We start from the raw sequence: 18,632 nt of genomic DNA on the forward strand, positions 1-18,632 counted from the left end.
TCTTCGTCCTTACCCCAGGTCCCTGCAGCACACACATACCAGATAGTAACTATCCTGCACTTGAGGGTTAGGTATAAGATTCTTCTATCTTCATGATAGCCTTGTTTTTTAACCAATAAGCTGCTGCTTCTTAAAAGATGGTGTTTTTAAATCACTGGATTTTTTTCCTTTAAGAAAAATATTAAAAGGGGCTGGAGAGATGGCTTAGAGGTTAAGAGCACTGGCTGATCTTCCAGAGGACCCAGGTTCAATTCCCAGCATCTACACGGCAGCTAGCAAGAGTCTATAACTCCAGTTCCAGGGGATTCAACACCCTCTTCTGGCCTGCACAGACACTGCATGAGGTATACAGACATACATGCAGGCAGGCCAAACACCCATAAACATAAAATAAAAATAAATAACAGAAGAAGCACAGCATGCAATAATTAAAGGTAAGTGAGACTGAGCTGTTGCAAACAAGTGTGGCGGCGATCACTGGCAACAACAGCCTGAGACCTGGGTTCTGAAGCCCCAGTGAAGCCCAAGTCAAATACTAACTCCACAGCCTTAATCTGCCAAGCCTCAGTTTCCTACCAGAGAAGAGCACGTGTTAAAGCGTGCAACGTGTTCACGAGGAGGCGGGCATGCTGCGTGGCTCATACTCAGCACATCCAATCATCCTATCACTACCTGAACACATCAAAGGGTTTGGCCCCCACAGAGGCTTTGCTTCTCCACAATTCCTAACGAGCTGGACATGAGATTTGATCACACGCAAATGAATCATGATACAAGGAGCCAAGGAGCCAAGCAAGCCACAGAGGAGCGATCAGGTCCCAGCATTGATTCCTTCTTTACTTTGTGACCTTGGAGAGTAAGATCATTTTTCAAATCCATTTCGGTCCTGCCACTGCCTCGGCTCTGCCGAGTACTCCATCCAACCTTAAGGAATACCTAGAAGCCTGTCATGACCAAGTCCACAGTCCAACCTTGGGAAGACAAGAAGTTTGAGTAAGAGATCCTCTATTTACCAATTCAGTCACTGTCACCCGTTCCCCGTTGCACGATTACAGGAAGAAAACTTGGTAAATTACCAGTTTGGAGGGGAGGGCACTCATTACAATGCTATTAATCAAATTAAGTTCCTCACTCCTGAAACGCATTACATTCCTGAATATGGCATTTTAACTCCGCATCCTTAATATTCTCCGTAATTACTTAGCAATTACAAGAAATTTATTCAGATTCAAGTGATCACTCTAGTCCAACGTGCAAAAGTTGTTAAGACTATTATCTCACTCAAGTTTGACCTAAAAGCACTCTCCGTTTCAAGCAAAACTCAGTAACACAGTTGCAGAGAGAACACAAAGGCGGTGCATGCCCATGCCGGTCCTTGATCTCTGCCGTCTAGCCAGGGTTTATCTCACCATCACTCACCACCTTCGAGGGTTCACATATACCACGGCAGCAGAGATGCTACGACCCATTACAAAATGACAGCAACCCAAGGCTCACCCACAGCTCAGCCTCGGAGCACCTCCATCCATCAACCCCAGGACAGAAAACAAAAGTAACCGAATCACAAAACAAGGGATGTGATCGTAGCACGGTAATCCAGATCCTATCCAGACTTAAAATAACCTTGTGACCGCACTGTCTCCATGAGTGACATGGGTGAGGCCTGGGTTTCATACTTAAGCAGTGTGCCAACTGTAGAGCTGCGTGGAAAGGCAGTGTCTGAGGTCAGCACAAGTCTAGTGTCTGCCGCCTGCCCAAGCCTGGGCCCCTGGCCAGCAACCCACCTCCAGAGACTAGTGCCAGGACATACTATAGTGTTTCCATTTAAGGCCCGCCACTTGGATCAGCCCATCTCTGAAGTTTCTTAACACCACCTTTCCAGGAAGAATTTTTTGGGGAAAAGGGAGGTGGTGTCTATTTTTACTACCGCCTTCCTTGGGCTGTCAGAGCAGTCTGCCTCTCAGGAACAGGTTTCTCTAAAATCACTGGGTTATGTCTCCATTTGGGGATTTTTTTTCTCCAAAAATTATATACCTATGCAAACATAAATACATATATATATATATGCAATTTCATTAAACATGTATGGGACCAGAGACGTTTCCCATCATCTCACACCATTCACAAAAACCACAAAGAAGAAAAGCCAATACAGGGAACAAATCCACTGCACTACAGTCTGCCTCTCTCCAAACACCAAATTAATGACAACTTTTTACCAACTCTTTTCTTCTGCTACAAAATGGATGGGTTCCACACACACACACACACACACACACACACACACACACACACACACACACAGTAGCTTCCTCCACGGCTCTTCTGCCATGCAAAGGTTGTTGAGAACTTCAGGGGTAAAGGGAGGTAGGCAAGGCTGGGAGATGTATCTGGCACAAACTGGACAGAGCCAAGCCAGTCTCTGAACCAGACGGAAGTCCATGCAGGCAGTGGCCCCAGAGGCCCACAATTCTCCCCCAGAGCGCCCAAGGTTCTAGCCTCGCTGTTTTGGTTAGTGTTGAAGGAAGGGTTTTAAACTTGGCAAAGTACCGTGCAACATCTGTAACCACATCTGCCTTCTGGGGATCGGAAGATGAATCCCACATTCCTGGCTTTGAAGCTTTTTGAAACTGCAGCTAGGAAGGACAGAGGGAGGGAGGGAGTTGAACAGAGTTTATTGGCTGTCTCTCCAACAGAAAATTCCTCTTGGAAGGGATGGATATTTTGAGGGTGGGGGTGACTCGCCAATCTCTTTAGTCTGCCAAGCTCAGCTTGGAAGGTGAGCCCGGGGCCGGGAGGCCAGATCGATTTATAAGTCCGAGGAGCACACCCTGCAGGAGTTCACCCTCCGCACACCCGAGCCCCCCAGCTCCAAGCCTCTGCCCTCCCCGGATCCCACCCGCAGCCGAGGCCCTAAGCAAGACAGTTTCGTTCCGCCGCGGCTTCCCCCTGTCGAGAGGGCACGCAGCTTGCCGGAGAAAGAATGAAAGCGAGGGGGAGGCACCGAGACGCCCACCCTCCACCCCCGATCCCGGCTTCGCCTCCGGCTAGGTTCCCTCCTCCTTCGATCCTCCCGGTTCCGGCGGCGCGGCCGGCGACCTGTCCTCACCTCTGGTCCAGCGGCGGCCGGGTGCTGAACCCGGGGAGGCGGAGAACGCGAGGCGGCGGGGCGCTGCAGGGCGGCGCGGGAGGCGCGGGGCGGGGCGGGGCGCTGCAGCCGGCGAGGAGCCCGGAACTCCGCGGGCCGCGGGCGGGCGGGTGGCCCCGGCGGCGGCGGAGCGCAGCGCGGCGCGGCACGGGGCGGGAGGCAGGCGGCCACGGAGCCGGGGCGCAGGCTGGCGGCAGGCACCGGGCTGGAGCCGGGAAGACGACTGGCGCGGGGCGGGAGGCGGAGGGCGGGGAGGAGGGCGGAGGAAACTTGCGGCGACGCGGGGCTCGGCTGGGGGCGGCGGGGAGCCGGCGGCGGCAAAGTTCCCCCAGCGCTTGGGGGCGGCGGCGGCGGCGGCGGCGGCGACCGGGAGCTGGAGCGGGAGGAGCGGGAGGAGGAGGAGGAGGAAGTGGCTGCGGAGCGCTCGGCCAATGAGTGTCTGGAGCTGTGATTAACCAGGCAGCAACACATCATTTCCTCCCGGCGCGGATCCAGGGAGCCGGGAGGGAGAGGGCCGGCGGCGGGGCGGGGCGCTCCTCGCGCCCCCTGCAGGCGCCCGGCCCCGGGGAGCCCGCCAGCCTAGCCGCGCCCGCTCGCCGCCCCGACCCCCGACCCCTCGGGCCGCCCGGGCTGCGGGCTGCTACGAGCAGGGCTGGCGGGACGCGGGGGGAGGAGCGCGGCGCAGCGCGGGGAGCGGCCAGGTAGGCGCGGGCGGGGCCGTCTGGACAGCTCCCGGGGCGCGGGGCGGGCGAGCGGCAGGCAGCCTGGCCGGGGACTGCGGGGGCTCCTGCACTCATCTCCAACCCTGCGCGTCTGGTAGAGGGGTGGATGTTCAATGCTCCGCCTTGGCCAGGCCGTCGCTGCTGTCCTGCCTGCTGATCCCCTTCCCTTTCCACTCTGCTCATTTCCTCGCAGGGTCTGGGGTTATGCAAGCGTTTGCCATTTTCGCAGTCTGCTTCCTTGGTAATAAAAATAAGCAAGTCGGAGGGGGAAGGGGGCTTCTGCAATAATCCCACCCGCCCTGTCCTAGGCGCCATGGGAGCTTACAGTAGGAAGGAAGGAACATTCCCCGCCGCAGAGAGGCTGACAACCTCGGTCCTTAGATACACAAAAACACCCCAGTGTGCTAATATTATCCGGAGCATCAAAAAAAGAAAAAGAAAAAAGGCATGCAAGGATCAAATTTTGCATGGTGCCCGCTTAGTGTGTGGAAGCACCAAGCCGTTTTCTCTGCCCTTTAGAAGCTTATAATGTACAATCCTATCACAAAGCAAAGTAAAATCGTGACACCAATAAATGGGAAAACCATAAAGTATTTTGTATCCCTACAGGTCCCTTCATGCAGAGGGCATTTACTGGGTCGCTGGCTGCAGCACTGCACAAGGTTGCAAAGGAGATGGAAGATCTGGCCTCTGCAGGACTTTGCAGTGGAGCTAGCCACACAGGCATGTGTACGAGGAGCAGCTAGGAAATAGCCTCCAGGTGTTGTATAAGCAAAGAGACAAGAGGCTTGGTGGTTCTTTTGTGTTCGGATGTTCATTGGAAGGGCCTTGTAGTTACATTTGGTGGAGATCAGGAGAAGAAACTCCAGGTCAGATCAAGGTGGGAGTACCAATCCGTACCCCTGCTCAAAGAAACCATACAACAGAGCCCTCGGTGACACTTAGCTGAAGTATCAGCCTTTGCTGCTCACTGTTTTTGACCTCGGACACACGTTTAACCTAAGAGGGGAAAATGGCAGGCCGTCTTGCGAGGCTGTGGTGCAGCTTTCTCTTCAAGCTGTTGTATGCTTACAGCCCTCCAAACATTTGACAGTCCCCTCCATGAGGTCAGGCACCAGGTTTGATTGTGTTTGCCATATATATCGTCATGCCTGGTGGGGTTATATGTGTGAATGTTTAATAAAGGCTTGCCGAAAGGTAGATAGGTGAACTGAGGAGGCTTGACCTACTTTGGACAGCTGCTGTCCTGTGTGTCCTTACTGTGGCTAGCTCAGTGCAGAACCTTCTGACAGCTCTCCTGTGACTACCTGGTGTTCTAAGAGGCTATTTGGGAGGACTCCGTGTAGTACCTGTGGCCTTGTACTGTGCTTTGTGTGTGCATGCATATGTGTAAAATAAGAGGACAGACTGGGATACAGCTTTTCACACAAGCCCTGTGCACATAGGGTGCAGCCCTCTGGCTTAGGAACCTTATTCCAGGATTTCTCAACTTTGGCACTATTGGTACTTTGAGCTGGATAATTGATTTGCCATTCTACATGTTGAAATATATTTAGCAGTATCCTTGACTGCTACTCACTAGATTCCATAGGACACAACTCTCCCATCACAATAGTGACAACCAGATGTCTCTGGAGTACAAAATTGTCCTGTTGAGAATCACTACCTCCACCCCAGAAGCCAACCCACTGATTTAACCCTGGTGGGAAAAAAAAAAAATCACACCCTTAAAGTAACTTGGAGGAAATACATCTTCTGTCAGTCTAAGCTTCTCCAGTCTCAGTCATATGTTTCAGGGAGCCTGACTCCCCTTAATTAACTGCCTGCTGCATTGTGAATTGGCATCTCCTCTGTTTTCTGCATCTCCTCCTCCTTTACGCCCAGATCAACATGTTCATTTCTAAAAGTCAACAGATTTCAAAAACTATTAGGAAATAGCGTCTTAAGCAACCTAAGAGTCCTGTATGCTATTTTTCTATAAAATGTGGGGGATTTATTCCATAAGATTTTGCAGACAGCTTCACTTTTATAGCTAAGCTTTTAATCCTACAAATAATAACCACATCCTTTCTACACCCGGAGTTGTTAGGAATACATGCCAGAAATTGTAATGTTTTTAATTTTTTTCATTTAAAATATTTAGATATCTGAATTGAGTTGTTTGTATCTTGAAGCCATTTTCTGTTGGTTCCAGAGTTTACATTTTATGATGGGATAAAAGAACATGTTTTATTTAAATGCATCAAGCAGACATCAGTTTTGTTAGGCTTACCAACTTCCCAAAACAAATTCTCTCAAATAGTATTGGCAACATGCTCCGGGACTGGGATTGTTGGGAAAGATCCTGATAGTGTGCTGCAGCTCAACTTCTAAAAGATTCTAGAAGAAAAATAAAGGCTAATGGTTGAAGCAATGAACAGATTCTGATAGTCTGTACAATCAGTGGTGGGTATATTAAGTCCTGAAAGACAACTAAAAAGAAAAGCAAACAAAACCACTTCCTCCTTTCAGGCAATGGTGTGATGTTTGTGATGGGGATAGACATTTCTGTTCAACAAAATGTTATCATTAAAGAAAGTGATTTTAAGTGTTTTAAGTGGGTTTATAATTTGCCCAGGTTTCCTTTGGTTCCATAGGCACATGATGGTCACAAACATAGCAGATTAGCTGATATCCAGGCTAGTAACTATTCCCACTTAAGTTGAGCACTGGGATCTGGGTGAGTGAGCATTCACATGGCCTAGAGAAAGAGGGTTGAGGGTTCCATGTGGTTTACAGTGAAATGAGTCTCTAGCTTCTGTTGTCAGACATTTATAAGGGCATTTGCTCTTCTGCCCCAACCCCAAGTTCTAATCCAGGATATTTATGTCTTTGCTGTAAGTACAATGTTCGAAAAGAAAGTCATATTAAAAATTAATTAGTATCCTGCATATTCTTCATCACAGCCATTTTGTTATGTACCTCTAAGGGCCGTGACATCTTAATAAAAATAGTATAATTGGCAGTCCATAGGCATTTTCTTGCCTTTTAAAGGTGTCTGTACATCTTTCAAGTGTGAGGAAAAACTGACCCAGTTCATCATAACTATTTTTGGAGAATGATGAACTAAAAGGCCTTGAAATATGAAATTTAGTCTTGATGTAGTGACCAAAAAAAAATCACAAAACTAATACTATGATCTAAGAATGGAAATGACTTGATCATAATAGTGGGAGAGAGAAGAGAAACTGAAGGTAAAATGACAACTAAAAATGGCAGACTTAGCACCTTTCTTCCCAAATGGAAACAGTGAAAATAGTCAAGAACATTGGAATCAGTGAAAATCATCAAGAACATTGGTTTGTTTTTTGTCTGTCTGTTTGTTTGTTTGTTTGTTTAAATTTTCCAGGTATACCTGTGACTTATTCCTTATTTCATATGAGAATTTATTGATCAGCTACTGTACTCAGTGAAGTGTGGGTACCACACAAGACATCCAGAGGCTGTCCATTGTTCAAGCTGGATATTGATATAGTCAGTCCCTCCTGACACACCTGTGTATAACTTGAGGCCAACTGTGGTAAAAATGTTGCAAAGTCTTGGGGGAAAGATTGTTTGTGAAACCATGTTGAGGCACTTTGGAAAAATTCTGTTAATGTCTGCACACATCAGTTCTGAACTATTTATACAAGGAATATATAGACAGTGTGTGTGTGTGTGTGTGTGTGTGTGTGTGTGTGTGTGTGTGTGTGTGTGTTGGGGGGAGGTTGGTCTAGAACTTCAGAGCTCAAGGGACCCACCACCTCAGCCTTTTTCCCAGTCACTTGTACTGTAGATGCATAGCACCACCAAGATAAGAGTTAAATTGTTTTAAATCATGAATTAATTGAAAGAGGAGTAAATAAATTCTTATTTTTAGAAAGAAAATTACTTTCTAAATAGAAAACATAAAATAAATGATAATTGATTTGAATTGACCATGTAAAACTTTTCCCAAAAACGTTCAAAGAATAATCAAATAAGGGGGAAACAGAATGAAATTATTCACAACACATATTCAAAAGGATTAAAAATTTAATGTACAAAAAAACTTAAAATCAACAAAATAGACCCTTGAATTAAAAGTCAAATGTGATGAAAATCAAAATGATTATATGTGAGAACCAGAAATGTTTATCCTTTAAGAATTGGAGAAACTGAAGAAAAAAATGAACCAGGCATAGTGATGCACACCTTTAATCCTGTCACTTGGGAGACAGAGATAGGATCTCCATGAGTTTAAGGCCAGCCTGGTCTACATAAGGAGTTCCAGGACTACATTGGCAGATGCTGTCTCAAAGTAAACAAACAAATAACTAAATGTGAATAAATGAGTGAATAAATGAATACTGAAGAAAAGGAAATACAAATAAAATAGTCCATGCAATTATTTCACAACCTTTGTCAGTAATTAAGCATGTTTCTGTTGGCAAAATTGATTTAATAAAGGACACAGTTGCTGAGGAAATTACAAACTGGAAAACAATTTATAAAAGATAATTAGGTGATATGTATCAACATCTTAAGAATATTTATACCCTTTGACACTATAGTTCTACCTCAAGAATTTATGCTAAAAAAATAATAAGCATCAAACCCAGAAGGATTTGCATAAGAGGATAACCATCATCTTATAACTTTGGAGATGCCAATAATCAGTTCTAAATTGAAAATATACAGCAGAGCTAGCATTTTGACTCCATAACTCCTCCATAAGTGCCTCCCCCTCTCACAGAGACCCAAGGACAACAGAGCAAGAGGGAGATGGCCCAGCAGGTAGTTTCCTGAGCAAGCGTGAGGACCTAAGTTCAGAACCCAGCATCACATCAAGAGCCCGGCCCTGGAACCCCAGCGCTGGTCCAGCAGAGATAGGAAGATCACTGGAGCTCATTGGCCAGCTAGTCTAGCCAATATGTGAGTTTGGGATTCAGGGAGATCCCAGTTCCAAAATTATGTGTGTTGTGGGTGATGGCACACACCTTTAATCCCAACACTAGGGAGGCAGAGGCAGACTGTTCTTGTGAATCTGATGCCAGCCTGGTCTCCATAGTAAGCTTCAAGACAGCCAGTATTACATAGAGAGACCCTGTCTCATTAATAATAATAACAACAACAATTACAGTGGAAGGCAACAGGGGAAGACACTGTCAACACACGTACACACACAAACACACACACACACACACACACACACACTCAATTCTAGGAAAAAATATTTCAAAAAATTGAGTGCCTCTCTCTCTCTTCCTCCCTCTCTCCCTCCCCCCCCCCCCACTCTTTCTCCCTGTGTCTCTTTCTCTCTGAGGCAGAACTGCTGCAAGTTTGAGGTCAGTTTGGGCTACCTAGTGAGTGGCAGGCAAGCCTGGGCTACAGAGTCCCTGTCTCACAATGTGGAGACAACACCTTCTGCACATCAGAAATGTGCTCTCTGATCTCTCTTTCCAGCTCTCTGTGTTCCAGTCATTCTATAGCATTACTTTAATAAGCAGAAATAATAAACATTATAAAAATAGAAATGCACATATTTTTCAAAAGATCTGACAGTCATGGAATCTTACTGGTGAGGAATGCATATGGATTTGTATTTGTGAAGTGGGAGGTGCGGGCACTGAGAAGGATTCAGCTTTGGGGTGTGTGTGTGTGTGTGTGTGTGTGTGTGTGTGTGTGTGTGCCGCTTGTAAGTCTCTTTCTTTGAGAAGGAAATTGTTTCCCAAGGATCTACCTCCCTGCTGGCATTTCAGACTCCTCCTGACTAACTTCCTTGCATACTTGAAGGCTAGGTTCACTCAGTCTCAATTGAGGTCCTAGGTCTGAAGTTCCTAGAGTTTTTAACTTACTTAACTATGGTTAATGTTGCTTCATTGTCTAGATATGGGCTTCAAAAGCCAGTCCCTTGAGTCCCTCGAATAAATGTGGTTAGGAAGATCAAATCAATTTCCTCATCAAATTAAACAAATACATTTCATATTTCACTGTGGTAGAACTCTGAATCAAGGTGGCTTTTCATTTTTAGAGAATATTCCTTTTCCTGATTTTTCTCTGAGCGTTTGCACTGTGAAGACATTGTCATAGATAAGAAATCAAATTAATTTTCTAAGGCCTAATGTGGCCCCAATTCTAACCATATCTAAAATGCAGGCACTTCCTTTTTATTAACCTACTTTTTTTTTTTTTGAATGAAACTCCAGAGAGCAGCTACTAAGGTTAATTACATATAGTGAAGAACTAGCCATGTGACCTTATGCAAGTAACTTCGGATTTCAGAGCCTCCGTTCTTCTCCTCTGGTATGGAGCCAGGGCTGGGCTGCATCTTGGAGACCTCTCAATTCTGAAATCCCAGACTTTAGTTGATTCCTGCATTTGACCTTTCTGAGAGTAAAGAGCTCAAGATTTCCAGGAACTCACAGAAAGCCTCTTGGACCCAGTAGGCTGGTGGAAATGGCCCCAGGAGTCTGCGGTGGCCTGACCAAGTCCAAATCATGTGGGTCTCGCCAGTCATAGGAAGGGAAGTGATCTAATGGGTTCGCACCCGAAAGTGAGTTCTGGAGCTCCACGCAAGACATTCCTATTCCTTGTCACCATGATTTTCGTCTTAATGTGTTTTTGTTGGTGGTGTTTAAAAAAAATCATTCCAGGGGCTGGGATTGTCTTGCTCTTGTTCAAAGCCTTGAGTTCAATCCCAACACCAAATACACGGACAAATGAATGCCATAAAGTACACAAGGACAAAAGGACAGACTGCAGAGAAGAAGCCCAAAGAACCAGTTTCCTCTCATTGCCAGCTGCCATGTATCCTTTCAGGAATGTTCTAGAAATAGGAACAATTACGTGTGTTTTCTTTTGCTTTGTCACAACTGGTAACATAGTATATGCTCTTCTATGCTTTTTGTTTTTAATTAATGTCACAATGTATCTGGATGCTCACTAGTCACCCTTTGATAAACAGTCTTTTCTGTTACAATAAAATTGTTACTCCCAAGATTATTTTCACTGTCACCTGTTAGGGGGCTTGGAAGCTTTCGAGATCTCACTGTGGTCCCATCCCGGCCTACTATCTTTGGAAAAGTTAGTCCCCAAAACACACAGCTTTTCAAGGTTTCACAACTACTTAAGGCGAGGCTGGGACTAAAATTTGGTTCTCCTAACCACCCTCTGATCCAATTTTACTTTCTGATTATGAAATTATACATGTTGTAATTAAAAATGCTTTCTTAAGTGGTATGCATTCTATGACCCAATTTTTTTGTAGTTATAATATCTAGTCTATTTGTATTTGGCAACATTAAAGCAGGTATCTTCTCCTATATTTGTGAGTCTAAGGTTTCATATCTACCTTATCTCTTATCATAACCAAGGAAAACCATAATTATAACTAACTAGTCTTCAATTACATCAAAGACCTCAGAAGGATATAATATTTCCTAAGTAAACAGAGCATTGTAAGCAACTTCCAAAAATCTAGAATGGCAGAGACAGCTGGCTACCAGGACAGTCACCCAAAGTTCTTCTACAATGCTGGGGCATCCATCCATTCTTCAGCCTACAGGCCTAGAGTCTCTGTCAGTTCTCTCTGTGTTATGACCCAATTTAAAAAAAACTACCATATATGCTGTGCAGAAATGAGTTTAGAGGGCTATGACAAAGATGCTAACAGTGATAGTCTTGAGATTATGTCAGTGCAGGTAATCTTTGTACCTTGTGTACACATAAAGTACACATATGTTTGGGCATATGCATACAAGTACATGCATTACAGATTGAACCCAGGCAGAGCCTTGGGCATGCTGGGTAAACACTCAACTACAGAGCCACATACACTCCAAACCCTACCTTTTGTTTGTTTGTTTATTATGACAAGGACTCACTATGTAGCCTTGGCTGGCCTCAAATTCACAGCCTCCCAAATGCTGGGATTAAAAGCATGTGCCTCTACGCCCAGCCCCAAACTCTACTTCTTAATAGAAATGTTATTGAGCTGTTATTCCCTTTTAAGATTCATTTTATTTTAAACCGTGTGTGTGTGTTTGTGTGGAGGCATATGTACGTATGTGCGGAAGCCCACAGGAGCCAGAGGCATTGGATTCCCTGGAGCTGGAGTTACAGGCATTGTGAGCTGCCTGACGACATAGGTGCTGAGAATCTAACTTCAGTCCTCTGGAAGAGCCATGCATACTCTTAACCACTGAGCCATCTTTCCAGACTCCTTGATCTATACTACACATCACCCATTTCAAATGTGCAATTTAAAGGTTTCTTTCACAGACTTGAGCAATCATCACTGCAGACCAATTTTAAACGGTCTTCATTGCCTCAAAGTGCAGCCCTGTGTATACCAGTGGTCTCCTGCTGTATACCTTTTATTCTTGGTTAATATCTTTATTTTTTTCACAATGGTTAATCATAAGAATAAACAAATTTGTTGGAAATTAAAAGTAAAAATAATGTCATGTACTTTAAAAATAAACATAGAGAAAAGCATTTTTTTTTTACTATTTTATTTTGTATGTATTATTTTGTGTGCATGTATGTCTGTATACCTAATGCTTACAGTACCTGCAGAGGCTAAAAGAGGGTGTTGGATTCTCCTGGAATTGGCATTGTAGTTGGTTGTAAGCCAGCATATGGGTGCTGGGGATCAAACCGGCAGTCTCTGGAAAAGCAGCCAGGATTCTAAACCTCCAAGCCATATCTCCAGTTGCAAAAAAAGAGTATTTCAAAGAAGGTAAAATTATTTGGCTACATACAGTTTAAGTAAATATTTGGGATAATTTTGACTGGGTCTTTTTTATTAATAGTCATGTATTATGTATAAGAATACATAGTTTCTTTTATTTTCTTGGTTGTATTCTGAGTATTTTTCCAAGTCATTGGGTATTCTCTGAGAATGTGACTAAGATCTGTGGCTATACACAACTTGTGGTCACATCTTATTATTTCTTTAGGATAGAATCCCAAGTAGAAATCCTGATCGTATTTCTAATTGCTAAGTATCTGAGCCCTTTCCATTAACGTGTTTGGGTTTTGTTTGCTTTTTTCTTTTCTTTTCTTTTCTTTTCTTTTCTTTTCTTTTCTTTTCTTTTCTTTTCTTTTCTTTTCTTTTCAGACAGGGTCTCACTATATAGCCCTGACTGGCTCATTACTCACTCTGTGGAACAAGCTGGACTCAAACTTTCAGTGATCTTCCTGTCTCTGACTTCCAAATGCTGGAATTACAGGTGTCTTCACCATGCTTTGTTACACTGTCTCCAACCCTGTCCTGTCCTTGCCAATTGGGAATTTGGGTTTGTTGTTTTGGTTTGGTTTGGTTTGGTTTTGGTTTTTTGTTGTTGTTTCTTTTCTTCTCTTCTTCTTTTTTGTTTTTTTATTTTTTATTTATTTTTTTTTTTGAGACAGAGTTTCTCTGTGTAGCTTTGGAGCCTGTCCCAGAACTCTAGACCAGGCTGACATTGAACTCACAGAGACCCACCCGCTTCTGCCTCCTGAGTGCTGGGATTAAAGACATAGGCCACCCCCACCCAGCCCAATAGGGAATTTTTAAAGTTAATGTTTTAATCTGGTTTTGTAGTGGAGTGGTTGAGCACCTACCTGCCTCTGTGAAGCATGATACTCAATCCCCAGCACCACAAACATCCCCCCAAATTTGTTTTCGTTTGAGCCCATTTGATTATTTTTAATGACTCCGGACTTTGTCCATACATCATTTTGTAGTTTTCTAGTTTTCTTTCAGTTAATGCCCTCTGCTTATTCTGTGACAGTATTGACGTTAGTTTTATTAAGACTGTTGGGGGGGGGGGGGCATTGCTTGCTAAGTAAGAACAAGGTAGATAATCTAATCTATCAATAACATTTGAATATTAGCACTCTCCTCAGAGCAGTCTGCTCATCATCTTTGGAGGAGTATTTTCTATTGTTGAAGAAACTTCAAGGGATAAGGAAGAAGACCAGTTGCAATGTTGCTTGCATTTGAATAAAGCAACCATATGCTTACTTTATTGCAATTTCTAAAATTCTACCTACTACCAACAATTAAAAAAATATTAAATGATCTTTGGTTTTCTTAAGTAGCTAGATAAACTGTATTCAATTAAATTCAGTCATCTCTATATAACCCCAGTCTTGAACCAAATGGTGGCCAAATAGGAAATGCACCAATCTCAATTCCATTTTCTCTTTGACAAATCTGAGTTTTTAAACTCACGAGTGCCGGGCGGTGGTGGCGCACGCCTTTAATCCCAGCACTCGGGAGGCAGAGCCAGGCGGATCTCTGTGAGTTCGAGGCCAGCCTGGGCTAACAAGTGAGTTCCAGGAAAGGCGCAAAGCTACACAGAGAAACCCTGTCTCGAAAAACCAAAAAAATAAAATAAAATAAAATAAAATAAATAAATAAAAAAAATAAACTCACGAGTATGTTGACTCAGTTGCTTCTAGTGCACCACACAGGGGACCCAGTCTGGAATGGAGGAAGCAAGTACCTCACTCTAACAGCTGAAGATGTTATTGACCTGTAAGGAGCCGGTATTTCAAGACCTGAACTCTAAAAGCATCAAATTCTCTTTATAATGGAAAAGAGGCTGGGGATGGGAAAAGATGCCCTCACAGCAAAGGGGAAGCAATGATCAGTCCTGCGTATTTGGTGAAAAGGGAAAGGAAAAAGTAATTTACTAAAGAAAATGACCATCTAAAAATTGTTCCCTGGCACCTCTCACACGCTCTAATGTGCATTCCATTGGAGAAACTACCTCGCTGTTAAAAAGGGCTTGTGATTCCTGTTGACAAATTAAGTGTAGATTTGGTGACAAGTCAAGGGTTCAGAACCTAGAGTAGTGACACATGCCAGAGATCCCAGTACCTGGGAGTAGGCTGCAAGAGGATGAGGGAACTCAAGGCCCCCTTTCTAAGCTGCATAGCTAGTTGGAGGTTCATTGGGCTGTGTGAGACTCTGTCTCAGAAACCATTAAAAATAAGAGGATTTTCCACAGAGAGTCCTCTGCTTCCATGTGGCTCTCATTCACTTAGGTGCTGGGCATTGTAACAATACTCAGAGCAGTCTTAATTAGATACTTGATTTTTCAGAATAAAGCAAAAGTTGTATCATTATCATCACTATGAGACCCTTGGAACAAGATAATGACAAACATTTAGAACTAATTTAATATAACCTCTACTTTTTTTTTCTCTTCAAGAAATTGATGCTTAGAAAAAAAGAAGCTTGGCATGGTGGTACAAGTGTAATCCCAGCAGAGTTGGGTAGATCTCTGTGAGTTCTAGGCCAGCTTGATCTATATAATGAATTCCAGCCAAGGCTACATAATGAGTCTGTCTCAGAAAAAGGAAGAAAACAAAAAAGAAAAGAAATTGGTAATGTTAATGTTTCTGTTCAATAAAAGTTTCAGATATGCACATACATTCTAAAAATGTAAATGTAGAAATATTAGTTCTAAATCATGCTTTCCTAAATTGAAATGAAAAGCTTCATATAAAAGTAATAAAAGTAGTGTGTTCACTCATATTTTGGAAAAAAACTAATAAAAATTATGCACATACAAATTACTACAGATTACTAGCAGATACAAATGCACTAAATATTAAGGTCAAGCATTAAAAACCTGAGAACTTGTAAAGCAGTTGGTAGGCTGTGTTGACTCATGGTGCTCTGTCTTAGTCTGGTAGGAATATAATTTGTCGGTGATATAAGCCATAGATGAAAAACAGGTGGTATGTGAAATGTGTTTTTTCTATATGCCCAGGAAGCAGGATGTTAGGGATGTTTTAGGTGCACTCACAGTGGGGAGGGGCATCTGCTGAGATGTCCAGGTGCTTGTGTCCCAAGAAAAAAACTAGCAGGAGCCCATGACGAGGTGCTACAAAAAGTTTATTACTAAAGAAGATACTCCAGAGAATGAAAGTGGGCTGGTGAGCTGGGACAAGGCATCGCTCTGGAAGTGCTGGACCAACCAGCTGGGTGTCGGTGGCACATGCCTTTTATCCTGGTACTTCGGGGGCAGAAGCAGACAGATCTCTAGGAGTTCAAGGCCAACCTGGTCTACAGAGCGAGTTCTAGGACAGCCAAGGCTACACAGAAACCCTATCCTCTAAAAAAAGCGCTGGACCAGGAGTCACAGGACCCTTTATAGATCATTTACACAGCATCCACATTTCCCATCTGTTTATCTCTGCCCTTCTTTATAGATGCCTTTATAGACCATTTACATAGCATCCACCTTTCCCATCTGTTTATCTCTGCCCTTCTTTATACATGCTCTGTTTGTTATAGGTAGCACAGGTGGAGAAGAACCCCCAATCTTTTTTTTGTTGACTGGGTTCTTTCATATATTAATTCTGATGTCTCACTCCACATCTGTACCCTGCTGCTACAGGAAGCTGGGCAGTGGGGACAAACAGCACAACCTTCCTTGCTATCCTGTGAAGTCTCCACAGAGGATGGGAGAGGCAACAACTTGAACCCACTTCAGTGCCTTTTTTTACTTCAGTAGTATCACCCAACAAATGATTTTTTTTTAATTAGCTAATACTTATCATTTCTTTCCTTCCTTCTTTTCTCTTTCCATCCTTCTTCCCTCCCTTCCTCCCTCCCTCCTTTCTGTATAAATCCACCTAAGGATTGCTGTTTTCAAAAACAACTTTCTGACATGAGGGTGAACAATTCTTAGGCACACCCCCACATCAGACCCTCCCCCTCACGCCTCTGGTCCATTCAGGGCTGTTAAGCCAATGGTCATGTACCACTTCTTAGTGTTTTTTAATCATTAGGTATATCTGATGAAAGTTTAAAATATTTGTTGCTGTGGAGTTGTTAAACAGATTCTGTATGATTGCTAATGAATTTTTTTAGGAAAGTTAAAAAACCCACATTGTTTTGAAAAACATGTTTTAAAAATAATTTTATAGACTGCAGATTTTGTAAATGATCATGTTAATTGTTGAGAGGGGGTTCCCAACCTTGTTAATGTCCCCTTAGCATTAGGCTTTTGTTCCCTAGCCTTGAATATGTCATTTTCTCCCACAGACTGCATTTCTAGGGGTATAATTGCTGTCTCCATGTAAAAGACAACTCATGTGCATAAATTTCCACGCACTGCAATGAGACACTGCCTCCCCTCATTTTAATGCAGATGTGATCCAGAGGGTAGAGTTACACTCACTTCCCTGAGCAGATGAAACAGATTACACATTAAATATTGTCTTTGGATCCAGGTGCACAGAAACAACCAATTACCTAGACAGCTCATCACGTCCCCATCTGTTTACCGCATTGGTTTTTGTTTTCTCTTTAAATATTTGGCGAATTATTCTGAGGCATTCATTTTCTCCGCAATGAACAGAATATGCTTATTAATAAAGGCCCCCTTTGTGTGATTCAGTAGCAGTTGACTCACAGAAGCCTGCAAAAACCACATTTGAAAGTTTCAGAACTAAACTGAAGTTGTCTGGAAGACAAAGCTTCATCATTACAAAGAGGAGATTGCTCCTGGTTCTTCCTGACTGAACAATTGGCATGGAAACCACCAAGAGAAGGGTGTGAAGGAGTGAGGGACGTCTCTGTTTGTCCTTTAGATTTTTTATGGAATTGATCGTAGAGGACAGTATTCAGACAGATTCATCAAATTTTGGTCACTGCTAATAACATCATCTTGTCTGCCCCTTCTTTTGAGACAAGGTCTCATTATGTAGACCCCTTCCCTTCTCCACTGGCCTGGAACTCACAGACATCCTCCTGCCACAGCCTCCCTAGTGCTAAGATTATAGGCTTGTGCCACCACCATGCCGGGCCATGTTGATTTTTTAAGGAAGAGTGTTGTTCCTTTGGGTGTTTCGTAAATCTGTAATGCGCATGAACACAACGGTTCTTCAAGACTTGTTTCTGTTGATCCGAGAGCCATCTACCACTAGTGGAGGAGGGGCTGTTTTAGCCTTCCCCAGCTGTTAGCCTCCCAAAGAATCTGAAGAGCCAGGCTGGTGACTCATAGGCTGGTGCAATCACTTTGACTTCAAGGCCAGTCTGGTCTACATGAAGGAGAGAAAGAAGGAAGGAAGGAAGGAAGGAAGGAAGGAAGGAAGGAAGGAAGGAAGGAAGGAAAAGAAAAAAGGATGGGGAGAATCTGTAAAGGGTTGGGCTATGTGTGGGTACTATTAGGAAGAATGGAGTCAGGGAACTATATGGTGGGTCTGTCCAGTGGGAGCTTCTGTCACAGGGAATAAGGAAGTGTTATTAAAAGCCCCATAGAAAGGTTTAGTGTACATGGCTTGGAGGACAACCACCTGCTGGTTGAGCCCTTAAGCAGGGCAGATTGGCTCAGTGATCCAAGCTCATAAACCTCAGCTTCCTTTGGAAGGTAGGGGGAGCTCTAAGCAAAGGAGGGGAAAAAAATATACAACAGAGGCAAATAAAACTATACAGGCAGAGAGAAAGGAAGGAAGAGAAAGAACAAATTGTGTCAACATATATGTGAGTGTGTGTATGTGAGTGTGTGTGTATGTGTGTGTGTACACATCTGTGTGTGAGTATTGTGTGAGTGTGTGTGTGCACATCTGTGTGTGAGGATGTGTGTGTGTACACATCTCTGTGTGAGTGTGTGTGTGTGTGTTTGTGCGTGTGTGTGTGTGTGTGTGTGTGTGTGCGCACATCTATGTGTATGTGTGTTGGTTGGGACTGAACTGAGAGCCTTGGGTTTTGCTAGGCAAGTGCTCTACTCATGAGCTACATCCCCAGCTTCTGTATTTCT

At 43.7% G+C, this 18,632-nt stretch overlaps 1 protein-coding gene across 1 annotated transcript in view; it reads left to right on the forward strand.

Moving 5' to 3' along the window:
- Positions 1-3,753: 3,753 nt before the first annotated feature.
- Positions 3,754-18,632, forward strand: part of Upp2 (uridine phosphorylase 2) — a 233,490-nt gene continuing 218,611 nt past the window's right edge. The window contains exon 1 of the mRNA XM_059258838.1: positions 3,754-3,849. The gene's annotated coding sequence lies outside the window, so the exon portion shown is untranslated. The remainder of the gene's footprint in view (positions 3,850-18,632) is intronic.

The sequence above is a fragment of the Peromyscus eremicus genome, chromosome 4 (genome assembly GCF_949786415.1).
Source record: "Peromyscus eremicus chromosome 4, PerEre_H2_v1, whole genome shotgun sequence".
Classification (NCBI taxonomy): Eukaryota; Metazoa; Chordata; class Mammalia; order Rodentia; family Cricetidae; genus Peromyscus; species Peromyscus eremicus.